The sequence below is a fragment of the Mercenaria mercenaria genome, chromosome 8 (assembly GCF_021730395.1).
Source record: "Mercenaria mercenaria strain notata chromosome 8, MADL_Memer_1, whole genome shotgun sequence".
Classification (NCBI taxonomy): Eukaryota; Metazoa; Mollusca; class Bivalvia; order Venerida; family Veneridae; genus Mercenaria; species Mercenaria mercenaria.
Genome location: NC_069368.1, coordinates 21,547,587 through 21,567,210, shown reverse-complemented (window position 1 = coordinate 21,567,210; position 19,624 = coordinate 21,547,587). Strand labels below are relative to the sequence as shown.

Sequence of the window (19,624 nt, the reverse complement as noted above, 5' to 3'; positions counted from 1 at the left end):
ATTTGATTCAAACTTAAAACAGATGTTCCACTTTATCACCTGCATCATGTGACACAAGGTGTATAACTCTGACACTAATTTTAATGAATTATGTCCCCTTTTAATTAGAATTTAACGTTAATTTTGATGTATTATCACTATATCTCAGTTATTACTGAATGGATTTGATTGAAACTTAAAATAGATGTTCCACCTCATCACCCACATCATGTGACACAAGATGCATAACTCTGACACCAATTTTTCATGAATAATATCCCCTTTTACTTAGAATTTAATGTTAATTTTGATGTATTTTCACTATATCTCAGTTATTACTAAATAGATTTGATTCAAGCTTAAAATAGATGTTCCACCTCATCACCCACATCATGTGACACAAGGTGCATAACTCTGACACCAATTTTCATGAATTATGCCTTTTTACTTAGAATTTAAGGTTGATTTTGATGCATTTTTACTATATATCATCCTGATTGGCTTAGAGCCAAAGGGAAGTAACCTTATTTGAAACTTTTGTACTGAGTTACTTCGCCATAAATTCTAAGTATTAGTCTGTTTTTAGAAATTCTATTTTTAGATTTTCAATATTTTGGGTATTTTTCTAACTTTTTTATTATTAGTCCTATGTAAAAAGTAAATACATTTTTCTGTGGTAACATCTGTCGGGAAGACATGTTTTTGTATTCACTTTTTGTGTATCTCTATTATTAGAGATTTTTATATTTACCGCATCCTTCATCCTGGGCATACTAGTATTACTTATATGTGCTGTGGAAGCCCAGTATGAAGTACTCCAAAGACGACTAAATTTTTTTTAAGTATTAAGTTTTTGTTTTGTTTACGTTTTTATATTATTCTAAGTATTTTTAGAATTTCTTATGGTTGCCATTCTTCTGTGACAATACCATATTGTGGGGGTATAAGTCACTCCTGTGACAGTTCTAGTTCAATATTGGAGTTAAAATTCTGTCTCATTTAATACTTTTACTTGAGCATTGAGGCAACCTGAAAAAAATGATATCGACAGTTTTATTTTGTATTTTTTAATAACTAGCAATAGTTTGATGTTTCTTTCCATAATATTAATGGTAAAATGAATTCTCTGCAAACATTTTGGACAATGGCTATCACTTTGAAATTTGTCTTTATTTTTATAAATTATACGATTATACGAAAGTTATACAAAACAGCATGGTAAATATTGTTTAATTTTTAAATTGCAAAACAGTGCAAAACAAGGTCAACTTTAAGAATATTGTAACCAAGCGAATGTCATTGAAAAAAAACTATTAGGTATGTAACACCTTAAGCATTCATAGATTTGAAGAGCTAAATAATCAATTTGCTGATTTCATCCCAAAACACAGGTATCCAATTTTACATGACAAATCTGTTATATTTATTTTTAACATTTTAAATACTGTAATGTGATCTCTAACTGTCATACAGCATATTTAAAAAAAAATATGACACATTTAAAATCATTCAACCGTGTTTCAAACTATATATATAAATGTTCTCTATGCTGGCACTTTGTCAACCTTTTAATAAGTAACTACGCAGTTTAAATATGGAGAGGATTAGGAAAGATTGCTGATTTTGAATCAAGAAAAGGTATCTACTTTCAAAGAATCTAAACTTTATTCAAATTTATGTTTTAATGTGATATTCTTGACATTTTCATTGCACTAACAAAAACATTTTTATAAAACTATAAAACCAATTTATAACAAAAATGAAAGTACATAAAAGCCTAATAGGGCAAGGTATTTTTAAGTTAAATTTTGTTAATGCATTTTATGATAACCCTTTTTGGATCGACTACTAGTCCAAATAATTTGACGTCAGAACTGATTCACAGAACTGAGATATTTTCATGATAGGGCATAATCCCTCTCTTTACGTCAAAACCAGTAAAGACCTTTTCTGTGGTGAAAACAGATTTAGATAAAAACATGATCAGGCAATATACTTAAACGATGAAATCGTAAAACAAAATAAAATTGAATCATTTTATGGTTTAAACACAACAGTAAAATACGTTAATAAAGCATAAACACTATATATTTCATTTTGGCTACCTCGCTGTATTACACGTCCGCCATTACACTTAGTATAGGCTGACTATGGAATCCCGGTGTGACATGCTTTTTGCGTTTTGCTATTTGCTTTTTGCGTTTTGCCTTTTGCACCGGGAGTCCATATTATGCAGTTATGTACATGTTAGAAAACGCAAAAAGCAACCCGCAAAAAGCAAAAACCAAGAAGCAACACACAAACAGCAAAAAGCAACAACCAAAACGCAAAAATACCAAAAATCAAAACGCTAAATGTATAGGGATTTCGTAAAATGCAGCCGATTTCTCTGCTATAGAAATTCAAAATAACTACCAATTTTATATCTTTAAAGATGCTTTTACGTTGTTATAGTCATATATTTTTAAAAAAGGAAAAATAGCAAAAGACAAATAGCAAAACGCAAGAGGCCAAAAAAACTAAATGCAAAAAGCAAAACACAGAAAGCAAGTAGCAAAAAGCATTGTTACGTATTACGTACTCCTGTCTATTTGATTTTTATATAGCAAAAAGTTAAAAAGCAAAAGACAATCAGCAAATAGCAAGAAGCAAAAGGCAAAACGCAGGAAGCAAATCGCAAAAAGCATGTCGCACCGGGATTCCATAGCACGGGTACTAAACAGTGCCTGCGGCACTGCCTGTGCCGACGAGGATTGAAGGCACTTCGCTTCCTGTACCGCAGGTACTTCGTCAATATTTACAAAACGAGCGAGATCGGTAAGTGATTTTTGTCATTTTTATCATTTTGTAACTGCATGAAGCATTTTTTCAAAAATCGGGGAATGTAGCGGGGTGTAAATGTATCTTATCTACATATCCATGCTTAAATTTGTGGCAAAAGATCAAATTCCTAGAAACGTAAGGACAAATAAGTTTAGAATGAAACGTGATTTTTTCACATCATTGACTGTTTAGACTCGATTTCTTTTCGCTGACCAAAACGATGCCGTCTCTGCCGTCGTAAATCATATTTATAAATGACATGTGATCTGCTAAAACATAAAATGTGTCCAGAAAATTCCGAATTTGAACGTTATGCCAATTTTGAAAAAGTGCCGCAGGCATTTCGACGATGCCGCAGCCCCTTCGAGGTGCCGCAGGCACTTCTAAAAGTTTCATAAATTTGGCCCATAACTAACCAAATCTCAAATAACTCGCATTCGTACGATTATATTTTATATTCACAAATATAAAAAAGTATAGCAATCGGTTTATCTTCGCGGGTAATCTTAAACTCTAGTACGCGATTGTTCCGGTCAGTTAATTTCCCAAACATTATGCTTTTTTCTCTGTCCGTCCTATGCTGCCCGATATGTTATTCTTTTTTTTCAAAGTTTTGTTTGCAGGAAACGAATAGGTTTTTACGTACATGTAAAAATTCTCCAGTTTGATCGTTTATGAGGTATACTTATATAAGTTCTCCATTTTTCTGAAAACATTTTTACAATATATATATATATATATATATATATATATATATATATATATATATATATATATATATATATATATTCTTTTTTTTTTTTTTAAATATACTTAACATTTCCAGGAAACGTTAGGCTATTAAAATAACTACAGAAAATTTCAACATCAATATAGTTTCGGATTTTATACCGAAATAACTGTCTAGCTAGTAAGTGTTAGCTGTCCACAATGGGCTCTTACACAAATGGTATCGAGATTATAATGTGAATCATCGCAATAATATTTACAGGAAAATTCTGACTATTGAGACTCTTATTAGAAAACTTCGCTTTATCACGGTAATTTCTTGAAGTATCGCGACAGCTACCTGCCTATCTCATGGCAGAGGTTATAATGCAGTAATTCGGTCAAAAATGTGCTTCCGTGGTGTAGTCGAAAGAAGTCTCTAGTAAATAGATCCTAAATTTTCCATTTTTCGCGCAACTGCGCGTAAATCGGGAGCCAAATGAGCATTATTTCACTCGTGGAATGAATTTTAAATAAAATAGGACATTTTTCATGCTAATACTCGCATGTTTTCGAGTTGTTTTACGTGAAAACAAAGTAGGGTTTTTATTCTGCTGACCGCTTTCTGAAATGCGGCAATATGAGAGTACCTGACTTCAGTTGACTTGCATTTCACTGCATACTATTAAACATCCCTTTTTCTTTTCGTTTGCTTGAAGGAAATGTACGGGTATCTTGTGGAAAATAGGTCTACGACGGAGTGAAAATCTAGAAACTGTAACAAAATTGTTCTGAAGTAGCTGAATTTTATCTGAAATTTTTTATTGGTATATAGCCTATACCACCATAATGGATTGATATTTAAAGCGTTACAAAGGTTTGGTCCCTTTTATTTTACAACTATTAAGTCAATTTTCTACAGTATCATGGGTGCATTTAGTTTCTGCCCTTCTGTTTCTCTGTCACAGTTCCATTTGTCTAGTTTCGGCCAAATTTATGTCCCGATACTTTTTGAAAGTGCCTGCGGCACCTCGAAGGGGCTGCGGCATCGTCGAAATGCCTGCGGCACTTTTCCAAAATTGGCATAACGTTCAAATTCGGAATTTTCTGGACACATTTTATGTTTTAGCAGATCACATGTCATTTATAAATATAATTTACGACGGCAGAAACGACATCGTTTGGGTCAGCGAAAAGAAATCGAGTCTAAACAGTCAATGATGTGAAAAAATCACGTTTCATTCCCAACTTATTTGTCCTTACGTTTCTAGGAAATTGATCTTTTGCCACAAATTTTAGCACGGATATGTAGATAAGATACATCTACACCCCGCTACATTCCCCGATTTTTGAAAAAATGCTTCATGCAGTTACAAAATGATAAAAATGACAAAAATCACTCACCGATCTCGCTCGTTTTGTAAATATTGACGAAGTACCTGCGGTACAGGAAGCGAAGTGCCTTCAATCCTCGTCGGCACAGGCAGTGCCGCAGGCACTGTTTAGTACCCGTGCATAGGCTGACAGTGCGGTTGGTCGTTATCGATCACACGACATGAATCGGAGCCATGTAAAATTTGTGTAAACTTTAAAGGTGTGTTGTTTATAACAGTGACAAACTCGTGTTTTGCCTTTTATTCACATAAACATCAATTGAATGGAAGGAAAAAATGGATATTCTTTCCAGGTATCTTAAAATTTCACTAATGTTTTTGGTTTTTAATAGTTAAAATGCTATTTAAAAATCGCCGCCTGCCCGCTTGGGGAAGCGAAGACATAGTTGTCCAAATGGCTGTTCGGTGTATGTACGTGCGTGCGTCCGTACGGATTTGTTTGTCCGGACCCTAACTTTGACATGCATGGAGCACAGGAGACTGTGCATGGAGCAATCTTGTTTATATTTGGCATGAATGTTAAGGTAGTTCTGCAGGTTTGGATCGAACTTTTTCTACAATGTAGAATTTGATTAAACACTGATTTTTCAAAACTTCAGAATATACCTAGAAAACTCAGCAAATAAAAAATATGATTTTTTTGCTACACTGATTTGAAAAGTTTGGACCTCACGCGATATTTCATAATGGGAGTTTCTGGGAAAACCATAACTTTCATAACATTTTCGCGAATAGAAATTTTTCTACAATGTAGATTTTGATTAAACTTCTCACAGCTGTAAGTAAACACATGGCCTATAATTTGGTGAAATAAAATAAAATTGTGCTTATTTTTGAGATATTTGACCAAGATTAAAGTGAACCGGACATTTCACGCTAATTTTAAGACATTTTTTTTAAATTTTTTAACGTGTCATATGTTTTAATATCATATTTTGACTATAGAAATATGCTATTGTAATAAATTTACTCACAGGTTTCGATTAAATCATAAAATTATTTTCATTTCCGTACGCCGAATCCAGGCTTTATTCTACGTTTTCCGGATAATTGATGTTACGCCATCACTTCCGGTTTATCAAACGTGCAGAACTACCTTAACCTCAGTGAGGCGGAGTGTCATGCGCAAACCCCGGGTTCCTATCTCACAATGTCAAGGTCACACTTAGATGTCAAATGTCAAATTCAATAATGACTTTGTCCGGAGCATTTCTTCTTCATGCATGAGGGATTTTGATGTAACTTGGCACAACTGTTCACCATCAGGTCCCTGGGTCTATGGTCAAGGTCATACTTAGAGGTCAAAGTATACAAGAATGACAACTTTGTCCGGAGCATTTCTTCTTCATGCATGGAGGGATTTTGATGTAACTTGGCACAAATGTTCACCACCATGAGACGGAGTGTCATGCGCAAGAACCAGGTCCTTAGGTCTAAGGTCAAGGTCACTCTTAGAGGTCAAAGGTCAGATACAAGAATGACTGTCCGGAGCATTTCGTTTTCATGCATAGAGGGATTATGATGCAACTTGGCACAATTGTTCACCATCATGAGACGGAGTATCATGCGCAAGAACCTAGAATTACTTCCCTTTGTTGTTACTAGAGAGCTAGCCTAGTTCTGGCTACCATAACTTAACTGACGCTGTTTTTATTTTCTGATCCGTAACAGCATATAAACATCTCTGAGCTGAAACTTTTTAGCTACAGCTAGCCTAGAAGAGTTTTAAGTCTTTTTTGTAGCGATTTGAACTGAAAAAACAAACAGTCCGAGATAGCAAGGGAAACAGCTGTAGTTCAATTAGTCTAAAAAAGATTCCTCCCTTTGTTTCTTTTACGTCCTTTGCATGCTCAGCAATACCACATTTTTCCACGAACAAACAGAGGTTAATATCTCATTCCAACTATTCAGATCATCAGACAAATCATAACTTTATTGTATCTACAACAAACATACTGATTTAATCTGTAAATGTTCTAGACTCTAGTTTATTAATAAAGGTATAAATTTATCTGTTGATGCAGGATTAATTTAAGGCGTAATTTCGCCCCAGTCAGTTCGTCCCAATTTTAATGGAATTGGTTAGAGATTAGTTACTCAGTATACAATAAGTAACATGTACGTATTATGTACTGTATAGCAAGTGTATAAAGTAATTCCTGGTAACAGTTATGATTAGTTGTTACCACGATTTTTGTAAAAATAAGTAGGTTCCTCACTTGGTGCTCAGCATTAAGAGGATAGTGCTAGGACTGGTCAGCCCGGTGTCAGTATAATGTGACTGGGTGGGGTATCATGCCACTTGCAAATGTCTAGGCGTGATATTCCGGTGAGACAGCACTATAAAGTTGGGCATTGTGCTCACTGCTACAAGTAGACACTGTCGTTTATATGACTGAAAATTCGTTGAAAAAGACGTTAAACCCGAACACACACACACATTTTTGTAAATGTTTTATTTATAATTACAACAAGTCATGAGCACAATCTATGCCTTATGTACTAAAGCAAAAAAAAAAAACCTATAAAAATAAATGTATTTTATAATTCATTGACTGAAGGAAACGTTAATTATTTTCATCGATCAGTTCCAAGACAAACTAGAGTTGTCACAGGAGTGACAAATTATACCCCACAATATGGCCTTGTCACAGAACTAAGCCAATGTCAAAGCCGAACTTGCCTGACCTTTGACCTACTGACCACAAAATCAATAGAGGTCATCTGCTAGTTATGATCAACATCCCTATGAAGTTTCATGATCCCTCAAGTTATTGCCCGTAAAAGGTTAAAATGACATTTGACCTTTGGAACTCAAAATCAATATGGGTCATCTGCTTGACATGACCAACCTCCAGATCACGTTTCCTGACCCTAGTCCCAAGCATTCTCAAGTTATTGTCCGAAAACTGTTTAAATGTTCTGGGTCACTGTGACCTTGACCTTTGACCTACTGACCTCAAAATCATTAGGGGTCATCTGCTACTCATAACCAACCTCTCTATCAATTTTCATGATCCTAGACCCAAACATTCTCAAGTTATCATCCGGAAACCGTTTAGCTGTTCCAAGTCACTGTGAACTTGCCCTTTGACCTACTGACCTCAAAGTAGAACTTGACAAGTATTTCATGATGTTAAAGCTGTGTACCAAAATTTATGATCATAGGCCCAAGCGTTCTCAAGTTATCATCCGGAAACCATTTAACTGTTCCGAGTCACTGTGACCTTGACCTTTGACCTACAGACCTCAAAGTCGAACTTGACCTGTATTTCATGATGTTAAATCTGTGTACCAAAATTTATGATCCTAGGCCCAAGCGTTCTCAAGTTATCATCCGGAAACCATTTAACTGTTCCGAGTCACTGTGACCTTGACCTTTCACCTACAGACCTCAAAGTCGAACTTGACCTGCATTTCATGATGTAACACCTGTGTACCAAAATTTATGATCCTAGGCCCAAGCATTCTCAAGTTGTCATCCAGAAACCATTTAACTGTTACGAGTCACTGTGACCTTGCCCTTTGACCTACAGACCTCAAAGTCAAACTTGACCTGCATTTCATGATGTTACACCTGTTATTAAAATTTATGATCCTAGGCCCAAGTGTTCTCAAGTTATCATCCGGAAACCATTTAAATGTTCCGAGTCCCTGTGACCTTGACCTTTGACCTACAGACCTCAACGTCGAACTTGACCTGCGTTTCATGATGTTACACATGTGTACCAAAGTTTGTGATCTTAGGCCCAAGCATTCTCAAGTTATCATGCGGAAACCGTTTAACTGTTCAGGGTCACTGTGACCTTGACCTTTGACCTACTGACCCCGATGTTACACCTGTGTACCAAAAATTATTTAAATTTGCCAAGCCTATCTAGAGTTATCATCCGGAAACGATGCAAAACCAACGGACAGACCGACCGCCAAGCTCACTCCTATATACCCACCCCACAAACTTCGTTTTGTGGGGGTATAATAAGAATTCAAGAAAAGCTTCTGATTATGGTGTACAAATTGCTATTTTATTATTGGAAGTGTCTAGTTGTCTGGTAACTGGATGTATACTACTAGCCTGCATTCTAGCCGTCCAGTAGTCAAACTAATTTGACGCTGTCCTTGGAAATATTGTGATATTTTATCATACGAGCAATAATCCCCACTCGCGTCAAATACTCGAAAGACCAAAATAGTTGAAGCAATTTCCGATGAAACTTCCATTGCTGCTGATGCTTTACATGCTATAGGTTTAAATACCAACAATTTCACTGAATTGGCAATAAATTCAAATGCAACTGTTGCATCAAAAGCGTTTTCAATTCCTGATTGATTTATGTAAAAATTATCAAATAATATCCAAAATTACAAATGTTCTGGCGAGTTAAACCTATGCATGTACTGTACACAATTAACATCTATCATTACTTCACAAGTGAATTAGGCTTTTAAAAAATTCTTTGTTTCTGGTAACATGCTCAGAAAAATTAGGGTAGATAAGTCGGAAATATTTTTTGGATTTTTTTTAGGGTAGGGAAAGCCTGACAATAAGTACTTTTATATGAAAGCCTTCTTCGAGCCTTTTGTAACGCTGAAAGAATTTTTAAATCGGAGCACTATTGAAAAAGATATGGCAGTTTGAAATTTAAGAAAATGGCTGATCATGGAGGCAGCTATATTAGTGTGTTTATGATGTCATTTACACACTGCTGAATTCTTTATTTAGCAAATAATCTTTCAAATCGATTAATTTTCATAATAAATTATGTTTTTGAGTGTAAGGTGTAAAACATGATAATTTCTTTCATTGTAACTGGAAAAAGTAGAGAAATTATTTTACTGAAATAAGTAAATACAGTTCAAATGTGTATCTAAACATTTATCTGCCATTTTGTTTTCTGTTGCCATGGAAACAAAATGGCCGCCAATTTAACCAAATATTTAAATGCTCATAACTTTCTCATGTTTAGGCCGATTTTGAAAATTCTTTCACTTCTTTAAATGTTTTAAGAAATCCTAGCTGATTAAATTAACGCAAGAACAAGGTTGCCTTTCCCTAGAGACTTTTCAGAAATTATTTTTGTTTCAAAAAATGAAAACAAATAAGAGGGTAATGCCTTAAGAGCATCAGTAAGTTGATTTCTAACATCACTGGCCCTGTTTAAAGCATAAAAAGTGCAGTTTTGCATCTTTTTGTTAAAAAGTTGAAAAAAAATTTCTCAAAGTCTATAAAAACATTAATTTAGGGCTGGCTCAAAAATTTAGGGTAGGTCGGGAGCCTTGATTAAGTTGAAACAAACAATATTTTTACGCCTTTAAGTGATAAAACCAATAACTTTACATGACTGTGTATAATTTGATTTTTCTTCCATTATTTTGGTCCTTCAAAGTTTTGATGTTAAGATTGCCTGTCACAAATATAAAACAGTATGAACATCAAATTATTCTGACTAGTCCTCCGGTGACCGGATAGCTAGCAAATTCTCGGGATTTTCTTGCAGTCAGGTTATTGATATCTTAATGTATAAGTAATGATTTTATATAGATGTACTAGCATTTAGGAGTGACCTGTCGCTTTTATTAATAGATTTGAAATGTTACTGGAATAATCCACTTCAGTAAAGGGGTACCCTACCTTTATATAACTTATTTTTATAATAAATATTTAAATGACTGCCTCTTCGACAATTAGACGCCGTGATGCAGTGGTAAGCGTGACGCCTTTAGAATCTAACTTTTGTGAGTTCGAATTCCAGCGGAGACCAATATATATATATATATATATTTTACATTTAATTTTTTTTGTTTCATTTTATATTTTGGTAACATACATTTAAAATGATAATAATGTTAAAGATGTATTTGAATTGCATTACTTGTATCATTTTGCTATTTTCGCATTTAACATAGGTTTTTCAAATATCTTTATGATTGTGAATTATTCAACATGGTTGACATAGCTCTAGACGATTTAGTCATTCAACTAGCTGATGACACTTATAAGGAGGAAACCGACGCCGCCAGCGAGTGTGAGGATGCTCCATTGGGCGCGTGTGTTCGAAATGTATTGAATGTATTTAAATTGTATGAATGAAATTAAAAATGAAATTGAAATGATGAAATAAAATGAAATAAAAAAAAAACCTGAAAAATAAAATAAAACCAATTCAGTCATAAAAAAGTCGCCTTGTGTGGGTTTCGAACCCACAGCCTCTTAATCGCAAAAGTTAAATCACTAGCAAGATTCTTCAATTCTACCAACTAAACTATCAGTGCAATGTCAATCTGCTCGGTATTTGAAATATATTTATAGTTTTAAATAAGTCAAATACAAATATCTTTCAAACCCTTATTTAATAAATGGAACAGTCTGGAAAATCCAAATCTAAAAATAAAAGCGACAGGTCACTCCTAATTGCTAATATCTGTAAACAAAATATTGTGTGTGAATGCATACCAAAGTACATTTTTCAACGTCTCGGATAGATTACCGATTTATCAGTCGATAAAACGAATGAGATCATGTTTGTATACAAATCCATTGACATTCTTTTTTTAGAAATGATAAAACATTGATTGCCAAACCTCAATGTTATGATTTTCTAATGACATATAAACTTGAATCCTTAAAACATAAATTTAGAAATATTTTTTTTTGATGAATGGAAAGCTTATAAACCAAACAATTCATTAATCAATTTTGACTTTATTTCGAATAAAATGGATTTTTTTATGAATGCTTAACTACTAGTTTTGGTGTTAATGCCATTTAAAACAGATATTCATTTGAAAAAATATTTGAATACTAAAATATGAAAATTGCAAATATTTAAAACTGTTTTACCGTATGATTTGAAAATCCATTGAAAAAATTATTAAAATAACAAGAAATATCTTTAAAAATGATAGTCGGCGAATTGTAATAAGGAAAGAAGTTTATGAATTTTTCATCTAACATTCATCTTTCATCTAACATTTTTCAAATTGCAAAACTAAACACCGCACTTTAACAATTTAAATGGTTCTCTTTTAATTTTTCGCAAAGGTTTCGTAGGGTTGCAATTTTGTTTCGTTTATCCTTAGACGAATAATTACAGCAGTAGTTTGATGAAGATTCATGAAGCGGTCCATGAGAAGAGGTCATTAAACGTGTTTATATTTTTAGCTAAATTGGTCCCTATAATCCCTATTTGTAACAAAATAGCAGAAGACCTTACGACACATCGAGTTTGATAAAAATCCATTACATTTTAGTGGTTAATGCGAAGAAAGGCATATCTACTTTTAGCTATAGTGGTCCCTAATAGGGCCCAAGTTCCTATATAAATAAATTTGGAAGAGGACCTTATAATGATGCTCCAGACCAAGTATGACCAAGATCCATCAAGATGTTCATTAGATGCTGTATAAATAAAATCTGGAAAGTAGATCCCTCGGAAGCTACGAAATCAAGGCAAACAGTGAAAATTGCAGACTCGGTTTGATTGAGTCTGTTCATGAGCAGTAATGGAAAATGCAACACTGCCCACGCCCCCTAGCACCGGCTTAAGCGGTATTCAATCTTCAAATCTAAATTAATTGAAATCAATGATCCCGAAGAACCAGAAAATATTACAATACTGAGATGAAGTCAAAGGCATTTCTAGTTTTAGCTCTAGCAGCACCTAAAAGGGGTCAAATGTCCCAGCTGAACAAAGTTGGCTGCGGGAATAATGAAGATGCTACAAATCAAGTTTGATTAGAATACATGAGAAAAAATCAATTAAAGGATTTTTTTTTTATTTATTTCTAAAATAGGCCAACTGATCCCGCTTTAACAAATGCATATTCGCTATTCATGTATCTTTGGACAATGACGTCACACCTATAAAAAAAAGTGAAGGTCAAGCAAAACATACCATTGTAATTATTTCAATATTTCTGTTTCATAAGCAAAGTTTGACCGTAGTTGCATCACATAGATAAACTGTATGCAGCGTACCTTCTTTTCAGTGTAATGAGATTCAGTCATTATAAAGCATATATATAATGAAACAGATTTCAACTGATTTCAATATTTGCATACCATACTAAAGAAAAATATTCATATATAATAAATCAGTTAAATAATTTATAACAAATATATCAAAGCAAACAAGTATTCATTTTAATATGCAATCTGAATAAGTCACAAAAGCAAGAAACCTTTTCATATACAGACGACAATTGTAACAAGGAAAATCTTTTAAAAAGCACTTCTCTTCATAAAAGACTCTTATCACACCCTTATTCATGTGATACGCAGACCGTATTCAGCTCTTTCATTAATTTGATATATGTTGGTATTTGAATAGGTTTTTATCATATTTATTAAACTTACTTATCACTTTGAGAAATATCAATATTCTTGCTAAATGTACTGAGCTAAAGTTAGCTTTAAAACTGTGAATAGCGTCGTTTAAGATAAACGCTTTGTCTACATTTCACTCAGCGTAGCACAATCAACAGAGTGAAAGAAATTGACACTCTCGTCCAATCAGGCAGAGTGTTGCATAAATCTTCCATTTTGATAAATTATCTATAATGTGTTATCAAGCAGTTTGATTTGCAAACTGAAGTCACGTGGCATAGGTAACGAAAACGAATTTAGACGGCGTCGCCGAAAAAAATCTGAAAGAAATATATACATGTAATGTTTCATATTCAGTATTCAGACATTATCACAGTAAGAGAAAAAGTAACAAAGATGAATTGTCATCGTTACGAAAATATTAAATATTAAAATTAGCAGTGACTAGGGGCCGAAAAACCAAACCTCTAGACAACACATACATAACAATATGAATACTGAGAGACATATTTTATCTTTAAAATTAGGGCTGAGAGGATTTCAAAATTTTGAAACTGATTAATTATTTGTATGAAGTCGAACCGAACCGTTTAATCGGCCGCCATATTTAAAATGCTGTTTTCTTTCCTGTCTACTGTGTCAAGGTACTTCCAGCAGCTAATTACATTAGGAACTTCCGGACTTTATCGTTTGCAAGCAGTGTGTTAATTAATAAGTCATATTTTGGTGTATTTTATTTTAAATATATCATGACAAGCAAATTATTGACTATTGACTATGTTCACTGTGTTTTAGCAGAATTATATTGCGGGTCTATGTGCTAAAGAAATGTATAACGATAAAGTACTGTTTTTGATTTTTATTGCTTTAGAGCGATTAGCGGTTTTGCAAAATTGAAACCGGTTTCACCTAGTAATCAAATCAGATCCAATTAACTGAGTAATCGTCCCACTCATTTTAAAAATCGGGCGATGATTTCAAAAGTTTGCTCTCCTACTTTTTTTTCTTATCAGTTTATGTGGAAAAATTACAGAAAACATAATGGCAAATTCGACAAATATGAAAGGAAGTGTCTAGCCATTTGGTAACTGGATGCCTAGCCAGGGGATTTTCTAGCCATCCAGTATTAGATTTCTTGAGCCGCGCCATGAGAAAACCAACATAGTTTGTTTGCAACCACCACTTATCCAGACCAGTCTGCAAATCTGCCCAGTCTGGTCACATTTCATGCTGGTAGGAAAGCCACTATGTTGGTTTTCTCATGACTGATACCTGTTATTCACTAAAGATATCGATACTTATGTGCAAACAAAATTTTGATTTGAAACAAGATTTTAGAAAAGCATTGGGTTCAGTAAACATTAATAGTCCGTTAATATAAGACTTATTATTATCAGAAAATAGGCTCGAATTGTGTACTTTTTAGAAGAGTTTGGATCTTTATGTGATACATTACTATTAACTGTAAGGAAACATTTTAGATGTAGAACCCACCTCTACCCACCCTTTTATGGTAAATAATAAGGGTCAGAGTTATGCCCCTTGAAATCATTTGTAAAAGGCAATTGTATACAAAACCTACCATTATACCTATTCATGTAATACAAATGTCCCATCATTTTATGCGAAATGTATGTCGAAAGAAATTATTAATCAGTCTGGGTGCTCAGAAATGAAAAAAAAATGTGCATATATGAGAGTTACGGCCCTTGAACTTGTCAAATCATAGAAAAAATTGACAGCTTTTACAATGGTACATTTAAAGTTTGGTTTTTGATTTTTTTTTTGTTCAGCTATCTTTCCAAAAACGATGTTATAAGTAGTAAAGGACATGCTTATGAGTTGTGAACCCCAATTTTTATGACCCTTTCGAAAAAGGAGGGGTATGTTGTTTTGCAGATGTCGTCGGTCTGTCTGCCGGTGGTTCGGTATGTTGACCAATCGGTTTCCGGATGATATCCAGATAATAACTCAAGAATGCTTAAGCCTAGGATCATGAAATTTGATAAGTAGATTGGCCAAAACCTGTAGATGACCTCAATTGATTTTAAGGTCAGTAGGATAAAGGTCAAGGTCACAGTTATCCGAAATAGTTACACGGTTTCCGGGTGATAACTTAGAAATGCTTGGACCTAGGATCACGAAACTTTATAAAAAGGTTGATTATAACCAGGTGACCCATTTTCATTTTGAGGTCAGTAGGTCAAAGGTCAAGGTCACATTGACCGAGAATATGTATGCAGTTTCCAGATGATAACTCAAGAATGCTTGTGCCTAGGACCATGAAAGTTGATATGGAGGTTGGACATGACCACCAAATGGCCCCTTTCGATTTGGGATCAGTAGGTCAAAGGTCAAGGTCATAGTGATTTAGAGCAGTTAAACAGTTTTCGGACGATAACAGATCATGTAAACAGTTTCCAGAAGATAACTTGAGAACGCTTAGGCCTAGAATCACGAAACTTGATAGGGTAGTTGGTCATGACCGACAAATATCTCCTCTTGATTTTGAGATCAGAAGGTCAAAGGTCAAGGATCAAAGTAACCCGAAACTGCTAAATAGTTTCGGGATGATAACTTAAGAATGCTTGGGCCTATGATCACGAAACTTGATAGGAAGGTTGATCATGACTAGCAAATGACCTCTATTGATTTTGAGGTCAGTAGATCAAAGGCCAAGGTCACATTGACCAAGAACATGTTTACGGTTTCCAGATGATAACTCAAAAATTCTTGGGCCTAGGATTATGAAAGTTGATAAGAAGGTTGGTCATGACCAGCAGATGACCCCTATTGATTTTGAGATCAGTAGGTTAAAGGTCAAGGTTAATGTGATTCAGAGCAGTTAAACAGTTTTCGGACGATAACCTGAGAACGCTTGGGCCTAGAATCACGAATCTTGATATGGTGGTTATTATGACCAGCAGATAACCTCTGTTGAATCTAGATCAGTAGGTCAAAGGTCAGGCTCACATTGACTCAGAACAGTTGAACATTTTTTTGCCAAATAACTAGAGAATGCTTTGGTCTAAGATCAGATTTGATACAGAGGTCACTTATGACTGGTAAATGACCCATAATTATTGATTTGATGTCAGTACGTCAAACTTTCAGTGCACAGTGACCAAATAATTTCTGTTCCTCGTGCAGTAACTGAATGCATTAAGGGGTGGGGGCATTTCGTGTTCTACAAGCCCCTGCTCAATATTACAGTATGTCTGTCTGTCCGTCTCTGTACTGTCTGTCCGTCTCTATACCTGTCAATGTCCTAACACATTTATCAGATTCTTGCCTTCGGCACCATTATTTCAGATTTGTTTAAAAAAATTTGCGTAAGTATCATTCCATTTGATAGTACAGAAGTATCCAACAGTTTTTTCCTCAGGGCCAAGAACAGGTTCAAACCTTCAGATCAAGGTCCGGTGTGAATAAAGGCCATTAATACATATGTTACTATATATAGTAACAAAAATGAATGTTTTCAGCAGGTTATTGCTTTCACGCACTTATTATCACTTATCGGCCCCAGCCGAAAACTCATAATCCGCCCGGTGAACACGTGCGCGTGAAACCAGTAGCTAGACATAAAACGTCATCATAGACGTCATAATGGTCTGCCACTGGTCTACACGTTAAACCGTTGTTTATCGCAGAATTACAAATCTTGGCTAAAAGTTAGTAATAAAACACGACATGCTCGTATTTACTTTGGAGCCAGAGTCCCGAGTTTCAACAGTGTTCGAGTATGCGTTGGAAAACAGCATGATTCGCACCAATTTCGACGAAGTTGCGGGTTTCTTCTCAGTGAAAATGCATGACTGCTTTTCATAAACCAAGATCCAGATATCTAGCTAGTCTAGAAATAAAATCGCAGTTTTTTGTTTGTTTGTTTGTTTTGTTTTGTTTTTTCAAAGTATGTATTGTTCCACATTTTTAGAATGGCGATTAGAGTAGTTTGATAGATACATTAGATCTAATCTACGAATTTACTTTTAGCTCATGACCAACAAGAAACTCTGTAGATCTAATTTGTCTTAATGTGCAAGAAAAAGTTTATTATAGTAAACTCACTTATGACCCTAAATTGCTTCCGGCTACGAACAAACACACATTTTGAGACAAGAGTGCCCAAACTATTTAGCTATTGAATCTAGCGGCAGGAGTTGTAATTCTACCTTCCTTGAGTAGTGCAAGAAAACATACGTATTAAAGACATTAATACACGCAAGAGCCTGGCCGGGAGGTGATAATCGGCCCGAATTTCTTAATGACCATCGGGCCATTATTCATTTTCCGGGCCGATTATCAACTCCCGGCCCGGCTCTGTCGTGTATTAACCTCTAAATAAATAATATAAACATAATTATTGAGCCAACATTTTAAAATGTTACCTTAATGTAATCTTATCGTTTGCAGGACATGCTTTTAATAAGATTTAACCATTAAATAAAACAATATTATAAACTCAAGTTAATCAGGAGTCAAAGGCAAAAATAATCTTGAAGTATCTGCAAACGCAAAGTCTAAAATGTCTTGTTATAAAAGAATATGTCAAAACCTTTCGCTATCGATCTACATGCATACAAGGTAATCGCGTATTTTACGTTTGAAATATGATTTTACGGTTGCTTAGATCCATTGTAATCCGATTTTTAGCTTGCCTTATCAATGCTCATGTGAGTTTTTGTGATCGCTCGATGTTCTGCGTCTGTCTGTCGTCTGTCTGTCAAGATTTAGCTTGTGTATGCAATCGAGGCTGCATATTTCAATTGATCTTCATGAATTTTGGTCAGAACGATAACCTTGATATATAATCAATATAATCTAGGCCAAGTTCAAAATGGGTCATCTGGGATCAAAAACTATGTCACTAGGTCAAATCAAAGAAAAACCTTGTGTATGCGATAGAGGCTGTATTTTTAAACTGATCTTCATGAAATTTTGTCAGAATGATAACCTTGATAACATTTAGATCAAATTAAAAAATGGTTTATCTAGGGTCAAAAACTAGGTCACTAGGTCAAATCAAAGAAAAACCTTGTGTATATGATAAAGGCTGTATTTTTCAATTGACCTTCATGAAATTTGATCAGAATGATTGCCTTTATAAAATCTAGGTCGAGTTTGAATATGGGTCATCTAAGGTTAAAAACTAGGTCAATAGGTCAAATTATAGAAAAATCTTGTGTATGCGATAGAGACTGTATTTTTCAATTATTTTTCATGCAATTTGGTCAGAATGATTGCCTTGATGAAATCTAGGTCGATTGAATATGGGTCATCTAGGGTCTAAAACTAGGTCACTAGGCCAATTCAAAGAAAAACGTGGTGTATGCGATAGAGGCTGTAATTGTACCCCCCAACAACAAAGTTGTAAGGGGGGTATACTGGTTTCAGGTTGTCTGTCTGTCTGTCTGTCCCGTCTGTTCGTAGACACAATTTTGTGCGCACCATCTCTCCTCATCCCCTTGACACAATTTAATGAAACTTCACACAAATGATCAGTAACAACAGTAGTGGTGCGTGAGGCATGTTAGGTTCTTCCAGAAAAAAAATTGCAGAGTTATGGGACTTTGTATTTTGTTACTATACTGTATACATAGACACAATCTTGTGCGCACCATCTCTCCTCATCCTCTTGACACAAATTAATGAAACTTCACACAAGTGATCAGTAACAACAGTAGTTGTGCATGGGGCATGTTAGATTCTTTCAGAAATTTTTTTGCAGAGTTACGGGACTTTATTTTTTGTTACTATACTATCCGTAGACACATTCTTGTGCGCACCATCTCTCCTCATCCCCTTGACACAGTTTAATGAAACTTCACACAAGTGATCAGTAACAACAGTAGTTGTGCATGGGGCATGTTAGGTTCTTCCAGAAAAAAAATGCAGAGTTATGGGACTTTGTTTTTTGTTACTATACTATATACATAGACACAATCTTGTGCGCACCATCTCTCCTCATCCCCTTGACACAATTTAATGAAACTTCACACAAGTGATCAGTAATAACAGTAGTTGTGCATGGGGCATGTTAGGTTCTTTCAGATTTTTTTTTTTGCAGAGTTACGGGACTTCGTTTTTTGTTGCTATACTATATACATAGACACAATCTTGTGCGCACCATCCCTCCTCATCCCCTTGACACAATTTAATGAAACTTCACACAAGTGATCAGTAACAACAGTAGTTGTGCATGGGGCATGTTAGGTTCATTCAACTATAAAAATTGTAGAGTTATGGGACTTTGTTTCTTGTTAACATACCATGTACATACAGTCTGCATATGCAATCTTGTGCGCGCCTAATCTTCCGAACCCTTGCACACAATTTAATGAAACTTGACACAAGTGATCAGTACCAACCCTAGTTGTGCATGGTGCATGTT

At 34.7% G+C, this 19,624-nt stretch overlaps 1 protein-coding gene across 2 annotated transcripts in view; it reads left to right on the top strand.

The window, feature by feature from the left end:
• Positions 1-1,500: 1,500 nt before the first annotated feature.
• LOC123522901 (uncharacterized) overlaps positions 1,501-19,624 on the top strand; it is a 35,005-nt gene continuing 16,881 nt past the window's right edge. The window contains exon 1 of one of the 2 annotated variants that reach the window (XM_045300408.2): positions 1,501-1,617. The gene's annotated coding sequence lies outside the window, so the exon portion shown is untranslated. The remainder of the gene's footprint in view (positions 1,618-19,624) is intronic. The other variant, XM_045300409.2, reaches the window with a different exon arrangement.